We start from the raw sequence: 17,597 nt of genomic DNA, 5'->3' as shown, positions 1-17,597 counted from the left end.
ACCGGACGGTGTTCGGGGACTCTCCTTCCTGTATATAGCATTTGCTTCCATTTATATCCATGTATCCTGGGAGTATTCTATCTACATATGTGTCACTCTGATATACAGGCTCTTGTATGAAGTACATGTAAATCCAATCATAAAATATTATAGCTCCGCCCACATAAACCTTTATTGAAATATACAGTATAGGAGCCACGCTGTGATATAAATACTTTTTTTTTAATTCTATATTCATAAAATTGTTGAAAAATAAAATATAGTATAAAAAAAAAACACTTTGTATACAGCAAATGTATTTGCAAACCCAGATATTACCTTGTGGAACCATCACTGTGCTTTGTGTAGCCTGTGCAGAGATGTGGGAGGGGCCAGACCGCTCCCCCCACTATAGGTTGCCTGCAGAAATCTACAGGAGGGGGCGGAGACCAGACCAGTCATTCTGTGCAAGGAGAGAGAGTAGCACTGACCGGTCTTTATTACAGGAAGCTCCTGCACAGAGGCAAACTTTCACATTGGATTACTGCAGAGATCTGCAAGAAATACACAAAGCTCATCAAGATTAGTTTACAAAAAACTTTATTGTCGTTAAAACATAAGCAACAGAGCCAGCAAGTTGACAGTCGCATACAAAATGTATGTATGGGAATTGCACAGGTAATAGTCGTATTTTCATGCAATAAGAGTAAGGACTCTTTCATGTGGGCTTTCCTCCCGGCGGACTCCGCTTTGCTTATCGGGGGATCGCTCTGCTGATCCCCGCTGAGCAGGCGGATGACGGGCTTTCTCCGCTCACTGTGCTGAGATGGACCTGTCAGAGTCCCATTCTTCTCTATGGGGAGATCGGATGAAAACGGACCGCCTGTCCATTTTCATCTAATCCACCAGACGGATGGAAAACAGGGTCACAATCCATCTGGATTTCACAGACAGAATTGGATCGAATAGCAGTGAGTGTCAGCAGACATGTCATCGCTGACATTCGCTGCTCCATAGGAGTAAATGGAGGCTTCAATCAGGAGCACCTGAAAAACTGACAGGCGTGTGAAAGGAGTCTATGTGAATCCAGAACTTCAGGATATCACAAGAAAAGCTACAGTCCTTTAAAAGAGAAGTATGTTGTTTTTTTATTTATTTACCCATCATAGTTACCTAGGTGGATGCTGCATCGGACCAATGCTGCATCTGTCCCTCACCTCCCCTGCACTGAGAAACCAAGTGATCGAACATCGCAGATGGCTCGGTTCTCTCAGCTCCCCGAGCAGAGAGCTGCTGACGGTCAATAAGCGGCTCTCCTCTCTGCTCCTCCGCGCTCACTGGAGCGCTGAGGTGTGGAGGAGCGGGGATCGGCTATCTCAGGCTCTCAGCGGCTCTCTGAGAGGCTGTGACAAGCATCAGTCCAGGTACCTGGCGGATCCAGACTTTATTGTCGGGATGACACAGTACCTGGACTGATTCCAGTAACATCAGCAGAGAGCGAACTTCAGACCGCTCTGCTGAAAACATGTCAAAGACATTGAATTGCACTCCTGTGACCCATAGGAAAAGCATGTCGGCACAATGGCAGCGGTGGGCAAATGGGCGCACCTGTATGTCCCCTTTAATTGGCGGGGCTAGCGGGTGCACGCCACTGTGTACAGCGTGACCGTGCCCACGGGACCAGTGGACTCAGTGTCCGCCGGTCTCCAAATGATCATGTCACAGAGCCGCAGAACGGGGAAGTACCTATGTAAACAAGGCATTTCCCCATTCTGCCTTGTGACATAACAGAGATCACTGCTCCCTTGTCATCGGGAGCAGTGATCGATGTCATGTCAGTGGTAGCCGATCACAGATAGAATCACTCCCTAGGACACACTTAATCCCTTGATCACCCCCTAGTGTTTAACCCCTTCCCTGCCAGTGTCATTTATACAGTAATCAGTGAATTTTTATAGCACTGATCGCTGTGTAAATGACAATGGTCCCAAAATAGTGTCCAATGTGTCTGCCATAATGTCGCAGTCACAATAAAAATTTCAGATCGCCGCAAATACTACTAAAAAAAAAAATTATAATAAAAATGCCATAAAACTATCCCCTATATTGTAGACGCTATAACTTTTGCACAAACCAATCAATATATGCTTATTGTGATTTTTTTTTTTTTACTAAAAATATGTAGAAAAATACGTATCGGCCTAAACTGAGGAAATTTTTTTTTATATATATATATGTATATTTCTGGGGGATATTTATTATAGCAAAAAGTAAAAAATATTGTTATTGCAAAATTGAGTTTTCTCTTTTTTTTTGTTTATAGCACAAAAAATAAAAACCGCAGAGATGATCAAATACCACCAAAAGAAAGCTCTATTTGTGGGGGGCAAAAAAGGCATGAATTTTGTTTGGGTGCCACGTCTCACGACCGCACAATTGTCAGTTAAAGAGACACAGTGCCGAATCGCAAAAAGTGCTCTGGTCAGGAAGGGGGTAAAATCCGAATGACGGCCGTAGAGCAGGCGCTTTCGTCCGGGTGGCTGTCCCTGGACGGGCGCGCATCGGGGAAGTTCTGTGTTTGCCATGTCCCCCGGGGACAGGCAAACACAGATCGCTGTAAACGGCCAATCACAGCGGCCGTTTACAGCGCGATCGGCGTGTCCAATGGGAGATGATCTCATATGTAAACATATGAGATCATCTCTCAGCGCCGCTCTCCCTCCTCACACAGACAGCGTGTGAGAAGGGACAGATGAACGGCTGCAGCGGCCGTCAGTGTAAAAAAAAAAAAAAAAAAAAGTTAAAAAAAGCGCCACCCTCCCCCACTGCCATCCTCCCCCAGTGCCATCCTGCCCCAGTGCCATCCACCCCAGTGCCATCCTGCCCCAGTGCCATCCACCCCAGTGCCATCCACCCCAGTGCTACCTGCCCCCAGTGCCACCTGTTGTCAGTGCCATTTGTCCCCAGTGCCATCTGTCATCAGTGCCACGTATAAGTGCCATCTGTCATCAGTGCCACGTGTCATCAGTGCCACATAGTGCCATCTGTCATCAGTGCCACGTATCAGTGCCATTTGTCATCAGTGCCACCTGTCAGTGTCACGTGCCATCTGTTGTCAGTGTCACATGTCATCAATGCCACTTATCAGTGTCATCTGCCATCAGTGTCACGCGTCATCAGTGCCACGTATTAGTGCCACGTGTCTTCAGTGCCACGTATTAGTGTCACGCATCATCAGTGCCACGTATTAGTGCCACGTGTCTTCAGTGCCACGTATTAGTGCCACGTGTCATCAGTGCCACGTATAAGTGCCACGTGTCATCAGTGCCACATATTAGTGCCATCTGTCATCAGTGCCACATATTAGTGCCATCTGTCATCAGTGCCACGTGTCATCAGTGCCACGTATAAGTGTCATCATTGCCACGTATCAGTGCCATCTGTCATCAGTGTCACGTGTCATTGTCCTGGTGCTTCAAAAGTGTAATAAGTAGTCAACAAGTTAGATGTGTAATTTATGTTCCTAGAACACATGATGGCGCTCCCTGCATGTTGGGCCTCTCTATGTGGCCAGGCTGTGGAAAAGTCCCACACATGTGGTATTGTAATACTCAGGAGGAGTAGCAGAATTTTTTTGGTGGTGTCATTTGTGGTATACACATGCCATGCGAGAGAAATAACCTATTACAATGACAATTTTGTGGAGAAAAATTAAAAAAATGAAAAATCTTAATTTTGCAAAGAATTGTGGGAAAAAATGACAACATCAAAAAGCTCACCATGCCTCTTACTAAATACCTTGGAATGTCTACTTTCCAAAAAGGGGTCATTTGGGGGGTATTTGTACTTTCCTGACTTGTTCGGGTCACAAGAAGCGAGATAGGCCACCAGTACATCAGATGTGATCAATTTTGTGCGATTCGCACCACAGCTTGTGGACTCTCTAACTTTCACAAAGACCAAATAATATCCACTAATTTGGGTTATTTTTACCAAAGATATGTAGCAGTATAAATTGTGGCCAAAATTTATGAAGAAAAATTAATAATTTGCATAATTCTGTCACAGAAACAAAGAAATATGCGTTTTTTTTCAACATTTTCGGTCTTTTTTCATTTATAGCGCAAAAAATAAAAACCCCAGAGGTGATCAAATACCACCAAAAGAAAGCTCTATTTGTGGGAAAAAAAGGACAAAAAATTCATTTGGGTACAGTGTTGCATGACTGAGTAATTGTCATTCAAAGTGTGAGAGCACCGAAAGCTGAAAATTGGTCTGGGCAGGAAGGGTGTTTAAGTGCCCAGCAGGGCCGCTGATAGGGCAGTACAGCCAGCCCTGTTGTACTGGGCCCAGCCCCCATCAGCTCCACAGGGGGGCCCGGGCAACTTTACAGTTCATTTATGCATATTAAAATTTCAAAACCATTCCCCCGCTACTACTTGCTTAGAGAAGGGTTTTTCTAATTACATTTTCCTTGGCCCCATCTGGTCTATAGAGGGGCCTAGGAGATGAGTGCAGCGTTCAGACTATTTCTCCTTTTTCGGGCGCATGTACATGAACCCGGCCCGCACATTGTTCTGCTAGTTAATTAGTCCCGGCTTCCACTGCCCACTGCCTTCCCTGGCAGAGTGATACTACGAGGCTCCGCTTAGCTCTGCCTCTCATTTTCAGGTGCCGACTGCTGAGACTCAGACAAGGCGACAGGCGGCTCAGTGGATGAGAGAGATAGGCTGCACTGATGGGAGCAAGAACCTGGGGGTCACATGCACTGCACACAGTAAGTGGAGCACAGAAGTTGAATCCTTCACTGCGTCTCACTTAGGTACAGCATAGCAGGCCATGATTATCAGCATTATGACACTCATGCAGGCAGCACAGTCAGCATGTTTTCGGTCATGGATCTGTTACAGTGTTTCCTATTGCTGTTTGGTGCTTACTTTGTTATGGCTGTATAGGGTTATAGTTTGTAACACACAGTACAGCCATAAGTTAACAAAGTCAGCACCCAAACGCTGAGTGACACTGTGAGATCCATGACAGAGCACATGCTGACTGTGCTGCCTGTGCAATTTTCATAATGCTGATAATAATAAGACGCAGTGTGATGTTACTTTACACTTGCGTTTGGGAGGGGGGGCAGTAAACATGTGCCCCCCCAACCACCCCCTTTAACCGCTTCTTGTCCAGCAACATACTGGTACATTGCTGGATTGGAAGGGTGCTATCTTTGTCATTGCTGCAGCAATGATCAAGATATCATTTTTTAGCCGCGACGAGTCTGCACAAAGTAAAAGTAATCCTAGTGGCTAAGAAGCCCCTGGATTACTTTTACAGGAAGTGGAAGGGGGTTCCACCACCGTCCCTCCATCACCTTTACTTGGCTCTCCTGTGCCAACAGGGGTCCCATTAAAGATGTGAGCAGCAACATCTAGTTCCTGGGACACAATATGCGTGCATATGTAATCAGTGACAAATCTGCAGATGTTAGGTCAGGGAAGGAGCCTGGGGTGGGGTCGAGGACGGGGTTAAAAGGGGCCCCGTCGGGTAGGCTGTACGGGGCCCCATGATTTCTAACAGCGGCCCTGGTGCCCAGTAAGCAAGTGGTTAAAGGGTAATTCCACTTTCATGGGAAAAAAATGCAAAATTTTTATATATATATATATATATATATATATATATATATATATATATATCGTATACAATTGAACACAAGTCATATTGTAATTGAATGTTATTAAAAATGACCTTTCCTTTGCAATCTGCAGCTTTGTAATTTTCTGTAAAATGCAATGCAATATGGTTACCTGGAGGTGTTCTGTACACAGAATAACCCCAGATATGTAATTTCCTGCTTGTGTGGTTGGCTCACTGATTTACCCAGAAGTCTGCACTAAGATACAAGTCAGTTTTCAGGCATCCCCTGCAACAAAAATTTTATTTTTGGTGTGATAGGATAGGAAATCACATCTAAAGAGATGCAGGTCCTGCATTTTTACTCATTAGAGCCCTGCAGGTGCAGCAGCTGGTTGATAATTATGAAACCATTCCCATTAGACCCACTCAGCACCAGGGATGAGCTTTATGTTCGAGTCGAACTCAAGTTCGACTCGAACATTGGCTGTTCGCCAGTTCGCCGAACAGCGAACAATTTCGGGTGTTCGTGGCAAATTCAAAAGCCGCAGAACACCCTTTAAAAAGTCTATGGGAGAAATCAAAAGTGCTAATTTTAAAGGCTTATATGCATGGTATTGTCATAAAAAAATGTTTGGGGACCTGGGTCCTGCCCCAGGGGACATGTATTAATGCAAAAAAAAGTTTTAAAAACTGAAGTTTTTTCGGGAGCATTGATTTTAATAATGCTTAAAGTGAAACAATAAAAGTGTAATATTCCTTTAAATTTCGTACCTGGGGGGTGTCTATAGTATGCCTGTAAAGGGGCGCATATTTCCCATGTTTAGAACAGTCTGACAGCAAAATTACATTTCTAAAGAAATAAAAAGTAATTTAAAACAGCTCGTGGCTACAATAAATTGTCGGTCGGCAATACACATAAAAGTTCATTGATAAAAACGGCATGGGGATTTCCCCACAGGGGAACCCCGAACCAATTTTTTTTTAAAAAATGCGTGGGGGGCCCCCCTTAATTATCAGGTCCATACCAGACCTGAAGGGTTGTGTAAATTCCATAACACGACCCTTCAGGTCTGGTATGGATATTAAGGGGGACCCCGCACCAAATTTGTTTTTAAAAATGGCGTGGGGGTCCCCCTCAAAATCCATACCAGACCCTTCAGGTCTGGTATGGATTTTAAGGGGAACTCCGCACCAAAAAAAAAATGGTGTGGGGTCCCCCTGAAAATCCATACCAGACCCTTATCCGAGCACACAAACTGACAGGCCGCAGGAAAAGAGGGGGAGAGAGAGCGCCCCCCTCCTGAACCGTACCAGGCCACATGCCCTCAACATTGGGAGGGTGCTTTGAGGTAGCCCCTCAAAGCACCTTGTCCCCATGTTGATGGGGAGAAGGGCCTCATCCCCACATTCCTTGCCCGGTGGTTGTGGGGGTCTGCGTTACTCTTACTCTAGAGTTACTCTTTACAACTCGGTTGATACTGAGGCGACCTGTCAGGCGATTTAGCCTCCTGAAAAGTTGCGCTCCATGCAGTGCAAATTTAACCATTCTAATCAGTTCCACTCAAGTTGCTCCGACTTAGAAAAAGGTTCCTGTACCTTTTGGATGTGATTTCAGAGGAACTTGCATTGACTTCTAATACAGAAGCCGTGCTGTAGCTGCGCTGTACAGGGTGGCTTCAGAGTCGGGCGACTTTGAAGCCGCTCCAGTGTGAACCGGCACTTAGTGTCAGACGAGAGAAGTTGCAATTCCACAGTAACCAAAAAAAAGAAAGAAAACAATAACTGTCATAACCAGGCATTGTTCTAATAGCCTAATATGTTTGCATACTAATTAAAAGGAAAAAGATAGGGAAAAAAATGCAAAGCTGAAGGCAAAAGAAAAGATCAGAAAAGAAAATTAAGGAAATAAGGAGGAAAATAAAAGAGAGAAAAGGATCTCGGATCAGTGGATCAGGGTCATCAATTCGTCAAAAGGAGATTGTCGAAGTGCAATGGATGAGCATGGGAAATTCAAGGCTGTCAAACTTCAAACGTTATTATTGATAATTAGAGTATTGGTTGTTAGTTTCTCATTAACCATAATGTCGTCCATTTGGCTTTTTACTACCTTAAAACGAAGGGTTGGGGATTTCTAGGCTCTCGCTATGGTGAGTTTGATCTCCATAAAAATATGCATCACCAATTTCCGCTCCATTTGGAGCAACCCCTCAATAGGTTTAAAAAGAAGAGCTTTATATGGATTTCTTTTGATGTAAGAGTGTACGAAGAAGCGCATAAACCCAGACTCATAGTTTGCACACCTTAGGGCAGGACCACCCTATATGTGCTATCATCACTGGCTGAGAGCAGCCACGAAAACAGGTCGATGAATAATACATTTTTTAAAAGCATTTTTCCAAAATAAGTACATTTGCAGAGCTCCTATATAATGCCAAGGTCATAATCTGCCAGTCTTCAGGATCCAACTCCATCCCCAATTCACTCTCCCATTGATGATCAAAGGACTGCCCAAGGGGCTTTCTAGAAGATACAATAAGCTCATCAAGATTTAGATAGGAATATACATGCCTCTTGTATTAAGATGGCATCTAGCTTATCTCCCAGAGGTCAACCTTACAGGGATACTAAAGTCTCAGTTTTTACTATTTAAAAATAACAAACATGTTACACTTACCTGTTCTGTGTAGTGGTTTTGCACAGAGCAACCCAGATCCCCCTCTTCACACCTGAGCCACCACTCTGTGTGTACATTCAGTCACGGAGCCGTGGTTCGGCCCTGTCCCTTCTCTTTATTGGCTCACTGACTTTAATTGACAGCAGCGGGAGCCAATGGCGCAGTGTTGCTGTCTCAGCCAACAAGGGCAGCTGAGATACTCCTGCAACACCACTGGATCGAGATGGGCTCAGGTAAGTATTAGGGGTGCTGCACACAGGTTTTTATTTTAATGCATTGAATGCATTCAGATAAAAGAAAAAAACTTCTGACTTTACAGCCAATTTAAAGAGGAAGTAAACGGAAAAAAAATTAAAAACACACCCTGCAAGGCAAAGCCATAATGAGCTAGTATACTATACTAGCTCATTACGAATAACTTACCTGAGAACGAAGCCCCCGAAGCGGTCCTCCGTCTTCCTCTTCGCCGCTGCCATAGATCCTGGAGAGACTTCCGGGTCTCACAGCTCCGGCGCTGTGGTTCGCAGGAGCCGCGATGATGTCACTCCCGCGCATGCGCATGGGAGCCGACACTCGCGGCATATCACCGCGGTCTGTGGCCAGCCCAGTGCGCCTGCGCGCCGCTGTCTACGGCGCATGCGCCGTAGACAGCGGTGGCTGTCTTCGGGTAAATATCTCCTAAACCGTATAGGTTTAGGAGATATTTCTTGAACCTACAGGTAAGCCTTAATCTAGGCTTACCTGTAGGTCAAAGTGGTTTGTAAGGGTTTACAACCACTTCAAGGCTCCATGCACACTACAAGCTAAAAAAAAAAAATGCCTGAAAAACGCTGTATGAAAAATGCTGATAATAGCATTTTTGTGCCAGCTTCTGGTAGCATTTTAATAGCTTTTAGCAGCAGTTAGGAGCATTAGCACTTTATTGGCATTTTTGCAGTACATGAAGGAAAAAAAAAAAGCTCAAAAAAGCTGTTATGCCATGTACACACGATCAGAATTCCGGGCAGAAAAAGACCGATGAGAGCTTTTCATCGGAAAATGTGACCGTGTATATGCTCCATTGGAATTTAGCAGTTCGAATTTCTGCCAGCCAAAAATTGATAGCATGTTCTCAATTTTCCCAATGGAAAAACTTTCTATCGGAAATCCTGATCGTGTGTATGCAATTCCAACACGCCAAAAATCAAGCATGCTCAGATTCAACTACGAGACAGAAGCTATTGGCTACTGGCTATTGGCTATTGAACTTCCTTTTTCTAGTCCCGTCATACGTGTTGTACGTCACCGCGTTATAAACGATCGGAATTTGGTGTGACCATGTGTAGGCAAGACAGTTTGAGCCGAATTGCGTCGGAATTCTGTCGGGGAAAACCATCAGAGCTTTTTCCGACGAGAATTCCGATCGTGTGTACGCGACATAAGTAGCATTAGCCAGGAGCATTCAGCATATTTTTCAGCTGGAAAAACGCTACAAAAACTATTTTTTTTCTTCTCCTAGAAGCTAATGCTCAAAAAATGCTAATAGCATAGGATATAGGACAAAGGATAACACTATTTAGCTTCTAGGAGCATACAAAAAATGTTAGTGTGTGTGGAGCCTAACCCTTTTGCTGCCAGAGCTGTTTTTGCACACATGCATCAAAAATAATTTTAAGCCTGAAGATTACAAAAAACTCCAAATATATTATATATTTTTGAAATCAGAAACTCTAGAGCAGGTATGTCCAAATTCCGGCCCGCGGGTCAATTGTGGCCTGCGTTCCAGTTTCAAATGGCCCGCCTGGTAATTTTGACATGTACAGTGCCTTGCGAAAGTATTCGGCCCCCTTGAACTTTTCAACCTTTTGCCACATTTCAGGCTTCAAACATAAAGATATAAAATTTTTATTTTTTGTGAAGAATCACCAACAAGTGGGACACAATTGTGAAGTGGAACAAAATCTATTGGATTTTTGAAACTTTTTTAACTAATAGAAAATGAAAAGTGGTGCGTGCAAAATTATTCGGCCCCCTTGCGTTAATACTTTGTAGAGCCACCTTTTGCTGCGATTACAGCTGCAAGTCGCTTGGGGTATGTCTCTATTAGTTTTGCACATCGAGAGACTGAAATTCTTGCCCATTCTTCCTTGCAAAACAGCTCAAGCTCAGTGAGGTTGGATGCGTTTGTGAACAACAGTTTTCAGCTCTTTCCACAGATTCTCGAATGGATTCAGGTCTGGACTTTGACTTGGCCATTCTAACACCTGGATACGTTTATTTGTGAACCATTCCTTTGTAGATTTTGCTGTATGTTTGGGATCATTGTCTTGTTGGAAGATAAATCTCCGTCCCAGTTTCAGGTCTTTTGCAGACTTCAACAGGTTTTCATCCAGAATGGTCCTGTATTTGGCTGCATCCATCTTCCCCTCAATTTTAACCATCTTCCCTGTCCCTGCTGAAGAAAAGCAGGCCCAAACCATGATGCTGCCACCACCATGTTTGGCAGTGGGGATGGTGTGTTGAGGGTGATGAGCTGTGTTGCTTTTACGCCAAACATATAGTTTTGCATTGTGGGCAAAAAGTTCGATTTTGGTTTCATCTGACCAGAGCACCTTCTTCCACATGTTTGGTGTGTCTCCCAGGTGGCTTGTGGCAAAGTTTAGACGAGACTTTTTATGGATATCTTTGAGAAATGGCTTTCTTCTTGCCACTCTTCCATAAAGGCCAGATTTGTGCAGTGTACGACTGATTGTTGTCCTATGGACAGACTCTCCCACCTCAGCTGTAGTTCTCTGCAGTTTATCCAGAGTGATCATGGGCCTCTTGGCTGCATCTCTGATCAGTCTTCTCCTTGTCTGAGCTGAAAGTTTAGAGGGACGGCCAGGTCTTGGTAGATTTGCAGTGGTCTGATATTCCTTCCATTTCAAAATGATCGCTTGCACAGTGCTCCTTGGGATGTTTAAAGCTTGGGAAATCTTTTTGTATCCAAATCCGGCTTTAAACTTCTCCACAACAGTATTACGGACCTGCCTGGTGTGTTCCTTGGTCTTCATGATGCTCTCTGCGCTTTCAACAGAACCCTGAGACTATCACAGAGTAGGTGCATTTATACAGAGATTTGATTACACACAGGTGGATTCTATTTATCACCATCAGTCATTTAGGACAACATTGGATCATTCAGAGATCCTCGCTGAACTTCTGGAGTGAGTTTGCTGCACTGAAAGTAAAGGGGCCGAATAATTTTGCACACACCACTTTTCAGTTTTTTATTTGCTAAAAAAGTTTAAATTATCCAATAGATTTCGTTCCACTTCACAATTGTGTCCCACTTGTTGGTGATTCTTCACAAAAAATAAAAATGTTATATCTTTATGTTTGAAGCCTGAAATGTGGCAAAAGGTTGAAAAGTTCAAGGGGGCCGAATACTTTCGCAAGGCACTGTATGTCTTTTGTGGCCCCCAACAAATCCCTGAGCACCGGGGGTCACAAAAGATTTATATGCTGGCTGCCTTGGAGGGGACAGGGAGGGGGCGGGACGAATAACGCACATACAGGAGAATTTCCTGTTTCCACAGCATCATAGGAGGCTTTGTATTAAAGAGGCCGCTGAGAAAGCAGATTATCCTGTATGTAATCTGTTGGTGCTCGTCCCGCCCCCTCCGATGCTGCAGATGGGCATGCATCAGGCTGCACTGATGGCAATGATGAGTCTGCATTCATGTCAATGAGGGTGCTGTATTCATGGCAATGGTGAGACTGCATTCATGGCAACGGAGGTGCTGCATTCATGGCAATGGGGGTGCTGCATTCATGCAATGGTGAGACTGCATTCATGGCAATGGGGGTGCTGCATTCATGGCAACGGTGAGCACCGGGGGTCACAAAAGATTTATATGCTGGCTGCCTTGGAGGGGACAGGGAGGGGGCGGGACGAATAACGCACATACAGGAGAATTTCCTGTTTCCACAGCATCATAGGAGACTTTGTATTAAAGAGGCTGCTGAGAAAGCAGATTATCCTGTATGTAATCTGTTGGCGCTCGTCCCGCCCCCTCCGATGCTGCAGATGGGCATGCATCAGGCTGCACTGATGGTAATGATGACTCTGCATTCATGTCAATGGGGGTGCTGTATTCATGGCAATGGTGAGACTGCATTCATGGCAACGGAGGTGCTGCATTCATGGCAATGGGGGTGCTGCATTCATGCAATGGTGAGACTGCATTCATGGCAATGGGGGTGCTGCATTCATGCAATGGTGAGACTGCATTCATGGCAATGGGGGTGCTGCATTCATGGCAATGGTGAGACTGCATTCATCGCAATGGGGGTGCTGCATTCATGACAATGGTGGGACTTTATTCATGTGAATGGGGGTGCTGCATTCATGGCAATGGGGGTACTACATTCATGGCAATGGGGGTGCTACATTCATGGCAATGGGGGTGCTGCATTCATGTGAACGGGGGTGCTGCATTCATGGCAATGGGGGTGCTTCATTCATGGCAATGGTGGGGCTCCATTTATGGCAATGGTGCTGGGGGTACTGCGTTCATGTCAATGGGGGTGCTGCAATCATTGCAATGGTGAGTCTGCATTCATGGCAATGGGGGTGCTGCATTCATGGCAATGGTGGGACTTTATTCATGTGAATGGGGGTGCTGCATTCATGGCAATGGGGGTACTACATTTATGGCAATGGGGGTGCTGCATTCATGGCAATGGGGGTGCTGCATTCATGGCAATGGGGGTGCTGCATTCATGGCAATGGGGGTGCTGCATTCATGGCAATGGTGCTGGGGGTGCTGTGTTCATGTCAATGGGGGTGCTGCATTCATTGCAATGGTGAGTCTGCATTCATGGCAATGGTGGGGCTGCATTCATGGAAATGGAGGGGCTGCATTCATGGCAATGGTGGGGCTGCATTCATGCCACTTTTGAGGTTGCAATCATGGTACTTGTGAGGTTGCATTCATGGCAACTGTTAGGCTGCATTGATGGGCACTGACCCTTATTTTGCTTCACAGTTCTTTATTTAAAATGTACATTTTTTTCCCTGACACTTCCCTCTTAAAGTAAAGATGCGTGTTATATGCCGATAAATAAGGTATATCCAAATAACACACCCAAGCTCATCTCTTCACCATACACAGCCACAAAGGCAAGAAAATTCTTGTTGGGCAGTGTATTAACGCTCGGACGAACACACTTAGACCGAATTTTAATGATTCAACGAATGTCAGGCAAATTGGTCGGCCCTCACGCATGTTCACTTCATCAAATCTGGCTATCTTCGAACAAAGTTTGGAGACCGCTGCTCTAGAGAATGGTATTTCCAATTTTTTGTGTCACATGATATTACCACATAGGTCTAAACCCTTGTACACACGGTCGGAGAATCCGTTGGAATGTGTCCTATCGGACCATGTTGTCGGATAATCCGACTGTGTGTGGTATGAATCGGACTGATTCCGTCGGAATATCCGTTGGACCCAATTTTCCAACTTGTTGGAAATATTTTCTGACAAACTGGTCCGATCGGACATACTCCGATCATGTGTAGAGAATTCCAATCGGACAAAGTGCCACGCATGCTCAGATCAAATTCCTACACCAAAGCTATTGGCTACTAGCCTGAACATAGTCCCGTCGTAACGAAATAACGCCATCACGTTCCGAACGATCGGATTTTCCGACAACTTGGTCCGACCGTGTGTATGCAACAGTTTCGGACACAATCCGTTGGACAAAATCCAACGGATTTGGTTAGCAGAATGTCCAACTGTGTGTACAAGGGCTAAGAAGTGCAATTTTTTTTCATAAAAAAATACAGTAAAGTTAATTTTAGGCACACAAACACAATAAATTACCCAATTGTTTGGTAAAGTATAAAAAATCAGGTTTCACCGAGTAGATACTCAACATGTGAAACCTTAGGTTTGCGTGTGCCAGCGAAATAACAACAAACTTCAGTACCCTATATTTTCCATAGGTGACGCTTTCAAAGCCCCCTATAGGTCATCAGTTTAGTGTTACGGAGGAGGTCTGGTGCTAGAAATATTGCTCTCACTTCAGCGTGTGTGACAATATGTAACCTGTATTTCAAAGGCTCCCGCGCTATATGACCAAATTAATTAGAAGGCACAGTTCTATTCTGACGGGAGCAGCAAACACTATATGAGTTGGCTCTCAATACTGTGAAAAATGAAAAAGAGGGGGGTGTGTTGCGCTTCCTAAATACCAAATAAACTAACAGTGATACAAAATAATAAATAATAATATCAAAACAAAGAAGTGCAATAGTGCTTGAAAAAAATTGCATTAGAAGTGCATCTGTGCATAGCATAAAATCAACTGATTCAAAGTGCATCTGTGCATAACTCCAGTGTCAACAACAGTGATACTGTGATAGGTAAATTCAGGTGCATATAGTAAAAAACATGTATCAATTAAAATATGCGATATAAAAAATAAAAAAATGCGATATAAAAAATAAAAATGAGATATGAAAAATAGCAGCAAAAATCGATAACAGCAAACAAGTGAATCTAATTAGAGTGTCCCATACATAGTCCAATCGTGAAAGTTAAATGCAATATCACAATCCAAATAAAGTGCAATGTGCCAAGCCAACTCTCTTCCAGTGATTTTTCCTGCCAGTGCTGGTTACACTAAAAAATTACCTCACTGCTGCGAGGTATGCAGCGGAAAAAAGATCTTTTTGCAAGGAGTGCTTGAAACAGGGGGATGACTGCAGAGAGGAACTTCTGACGGTGCCGAAAATCATCCGATTTCCTCGTGGATGTTACCAACGTATGTACTCAAAAGGGACAGATAAATAACATCCACCATAGTGTAGTATATAAAACCATCGACTTTATTAAAACATATAATAATCTACTCACAAGAGGAAACGAATTGAACGCACAGCTAACAGTGGACCGATTTTGTTTCCTCTTGTGAGTAGATTATTATATGTTTTAATAAAGTCGATGGTTTTATATACTACACTATGGTGGATGTTAATTATCTGTCCCTTTGAGTACATACGTTGGTAACATCCACGAGGAAATCGGATGAGTTTCGGCACCGTCAGAAGTTCCTCTCTGCAGTCATCCCCCTGTTTCAAGCACTCCTTGCAAAAAGATCTTTTTTCCACTGCATACCTCGCAGCAGTGAGGTAATTTTTTAGTGTAACCAGCACTGGCAGGAAAAATCACTGGAAGAGAGTTGGCTTGGCACATTGCACTTTATTGCATTTAACTTTCACGATTGGACTATGTATGGGACACTCTAATTAGAATCACTTATTTGCTGTTATTGATTTTTGCTGCTATTTTTCATATCTCATTTTTATTTTTTATATCGCATTTTTTTATTTTTTATATCGCATATTTTAATTGATACATGTTTTTTACTATATGCACCTGAATTTACCTATCACAGTATCACTGTTGTTGACACTGGAGTTATGCACAGATGCACTTTGAATCAGTTGATTTTATGCTATGCACAGATGCACTTCTAATGCAATTTTTTTTCAAGCACTATTGCACTTCTTTGTTTTGATATTATTATTTATTATTTTGTATCACTGTTAGTTTATTTGGTATTTAGGAAGCGCAACACCCTCCCCCCCCTTTTTCAATATGTAACCTGTATCGCAATCAGTGACTTCATGCATAGGTTCCCCCGACACATGCGTTTATGTTTGTAAATGCATATATGTGGAGGTGGGGGAGCATCAACATTTTGGGGGATTTAATGTGCTTGAATGTAACGTTAATATTTTACAATTTGAAAAAAAAATGTTTTTGCCTAACTTTTTTTATTCATCAGATAAAGACAAAAAATCAGTTACCAGGGGTGTGTGGAATCAATGAGGCGGAGGTGCAGCTACCGAAATGCTTCCACCAGACTGGAAGAGGTCTGCTTGTCAGATATACAGACAATAAATGTGTTTAAAACTCCCCACTGTCATAAGCAATTGGCTCCTGCTGTGGTCAACCAAATCCTGTGATTAGGGGGCGGGACTAAGCTGCGCTGTGTGTGTTCATAGATAACACGGCCTGGGTTGGGAGTAAGTGCGCCCCCTTAGCATGTGCCTTTCTTTGGTGGCACACGCAGAAGAGGAAAATCGTGGAATTTTGCGGACCTTTCCTTAACACTAAAGTGTGAATGCAGCCTAGGATTTTAATATGTTTGTAATATTCTGGTACCCGTGTGCTACATTTCAGCACACATATATGTGTAGTGCTACTCCCATAGGAGTCACAGAAATACTAGGGGAGTGGTTTTTATTTTTGAGAACTTGGATAGGGAATTAGGTGGCATACTCCAAAAAACAGGAAACGATGTAGTTTCCTGTTGAGGACTAGTACCCTGGTTGAAAGCAATACGGCAGACTAATCCAACCCTAATATAGCCATGCACATATACTTGAAGATGTTGCGTTTTGTGCTTTCACGTCTCTTTAAATAAAAGATTTGAAAAAAAGAAGTTGAGGACAAGTATTCATTTTTGAATAGCTGTAATAAAGTCCTTGCTTGCAACAGTGGAAGTAGAAATAGCAGTAGTAGTTTCAAGCTCCTTCTTTTAGTGCTACGAGAGCAGATTTTCCACTTACAGAGAACTGGGAGGACTAAGCTCCTCAAAACACCAGGCTTTTCCCCTTTAAACAGACCCACAGCCGACTCTCTAGCACCGGAGGGGTGGCAGCAGCCCAAAAGTCCCCAACATCTTACAGAACCGTCTGGACTCGCACAAGGCCCAAGGACAGCTGGTTGCCTCCTTTCAAGTTCCTAGCTACACCTTATTTCGGTAATACCAAGATATTTAGCAGACAGCGGTCAGCTCTCTCTCTCTCTCTCTCTCTCTGTGGTTTAAGCGTCTCAGCATTCAGGCCCTCAGGTCGCCCATCTGAAGCCTTACAACAGCAGACATGTGGCAGCAATGCCCTGGAGGACAGCAAGCCCCTCCAAGCTGGACTAATACTCTCCAGGAAAAGACCCACAGCCCAGTGTGCTCAAATAATATATACAATCTCCCAGCGTACCTTCAGATTCTGCCTCTTCGGGATTGCCCAGGGCTGCATCAATATTCATGTCACCATCTGCATAACTCCACACCTATGATCCAGAATCTTCTCAAGCTCTTTGAAGACAAAGGGAGCTATCAGACTGGCAGCAGATGATCATACTGAACAGACCTAACTAGTATAATGCAGCTATACTGATTACAGTAAGCAAACAAAATGTACCTAACAAACAATTACAGCCAGACTGAGTACAGTGAGGCAACTAAATGTACCCATCAAAACACAGCTTGA

Source organism: Lithobates pipiens, unplaced genomic scaffold (assembly GCF_037356315.1).
Source record: "Lithobates pipiens isolate NorthernLeopardFrog02 unplaced genomic scaffold, aLitPip1_a1.2 Scaffold_13, whole genome shotgun sequence".
Classification (NCBI taxonomy): Eukaryota; Metazoa; Chordata; class Amphibia; order Anura; family Ranidae; genus Lithobates; species Lithobates pipiens.
This window is presented reverse-complemented; position numbering follows the sequence as displayed.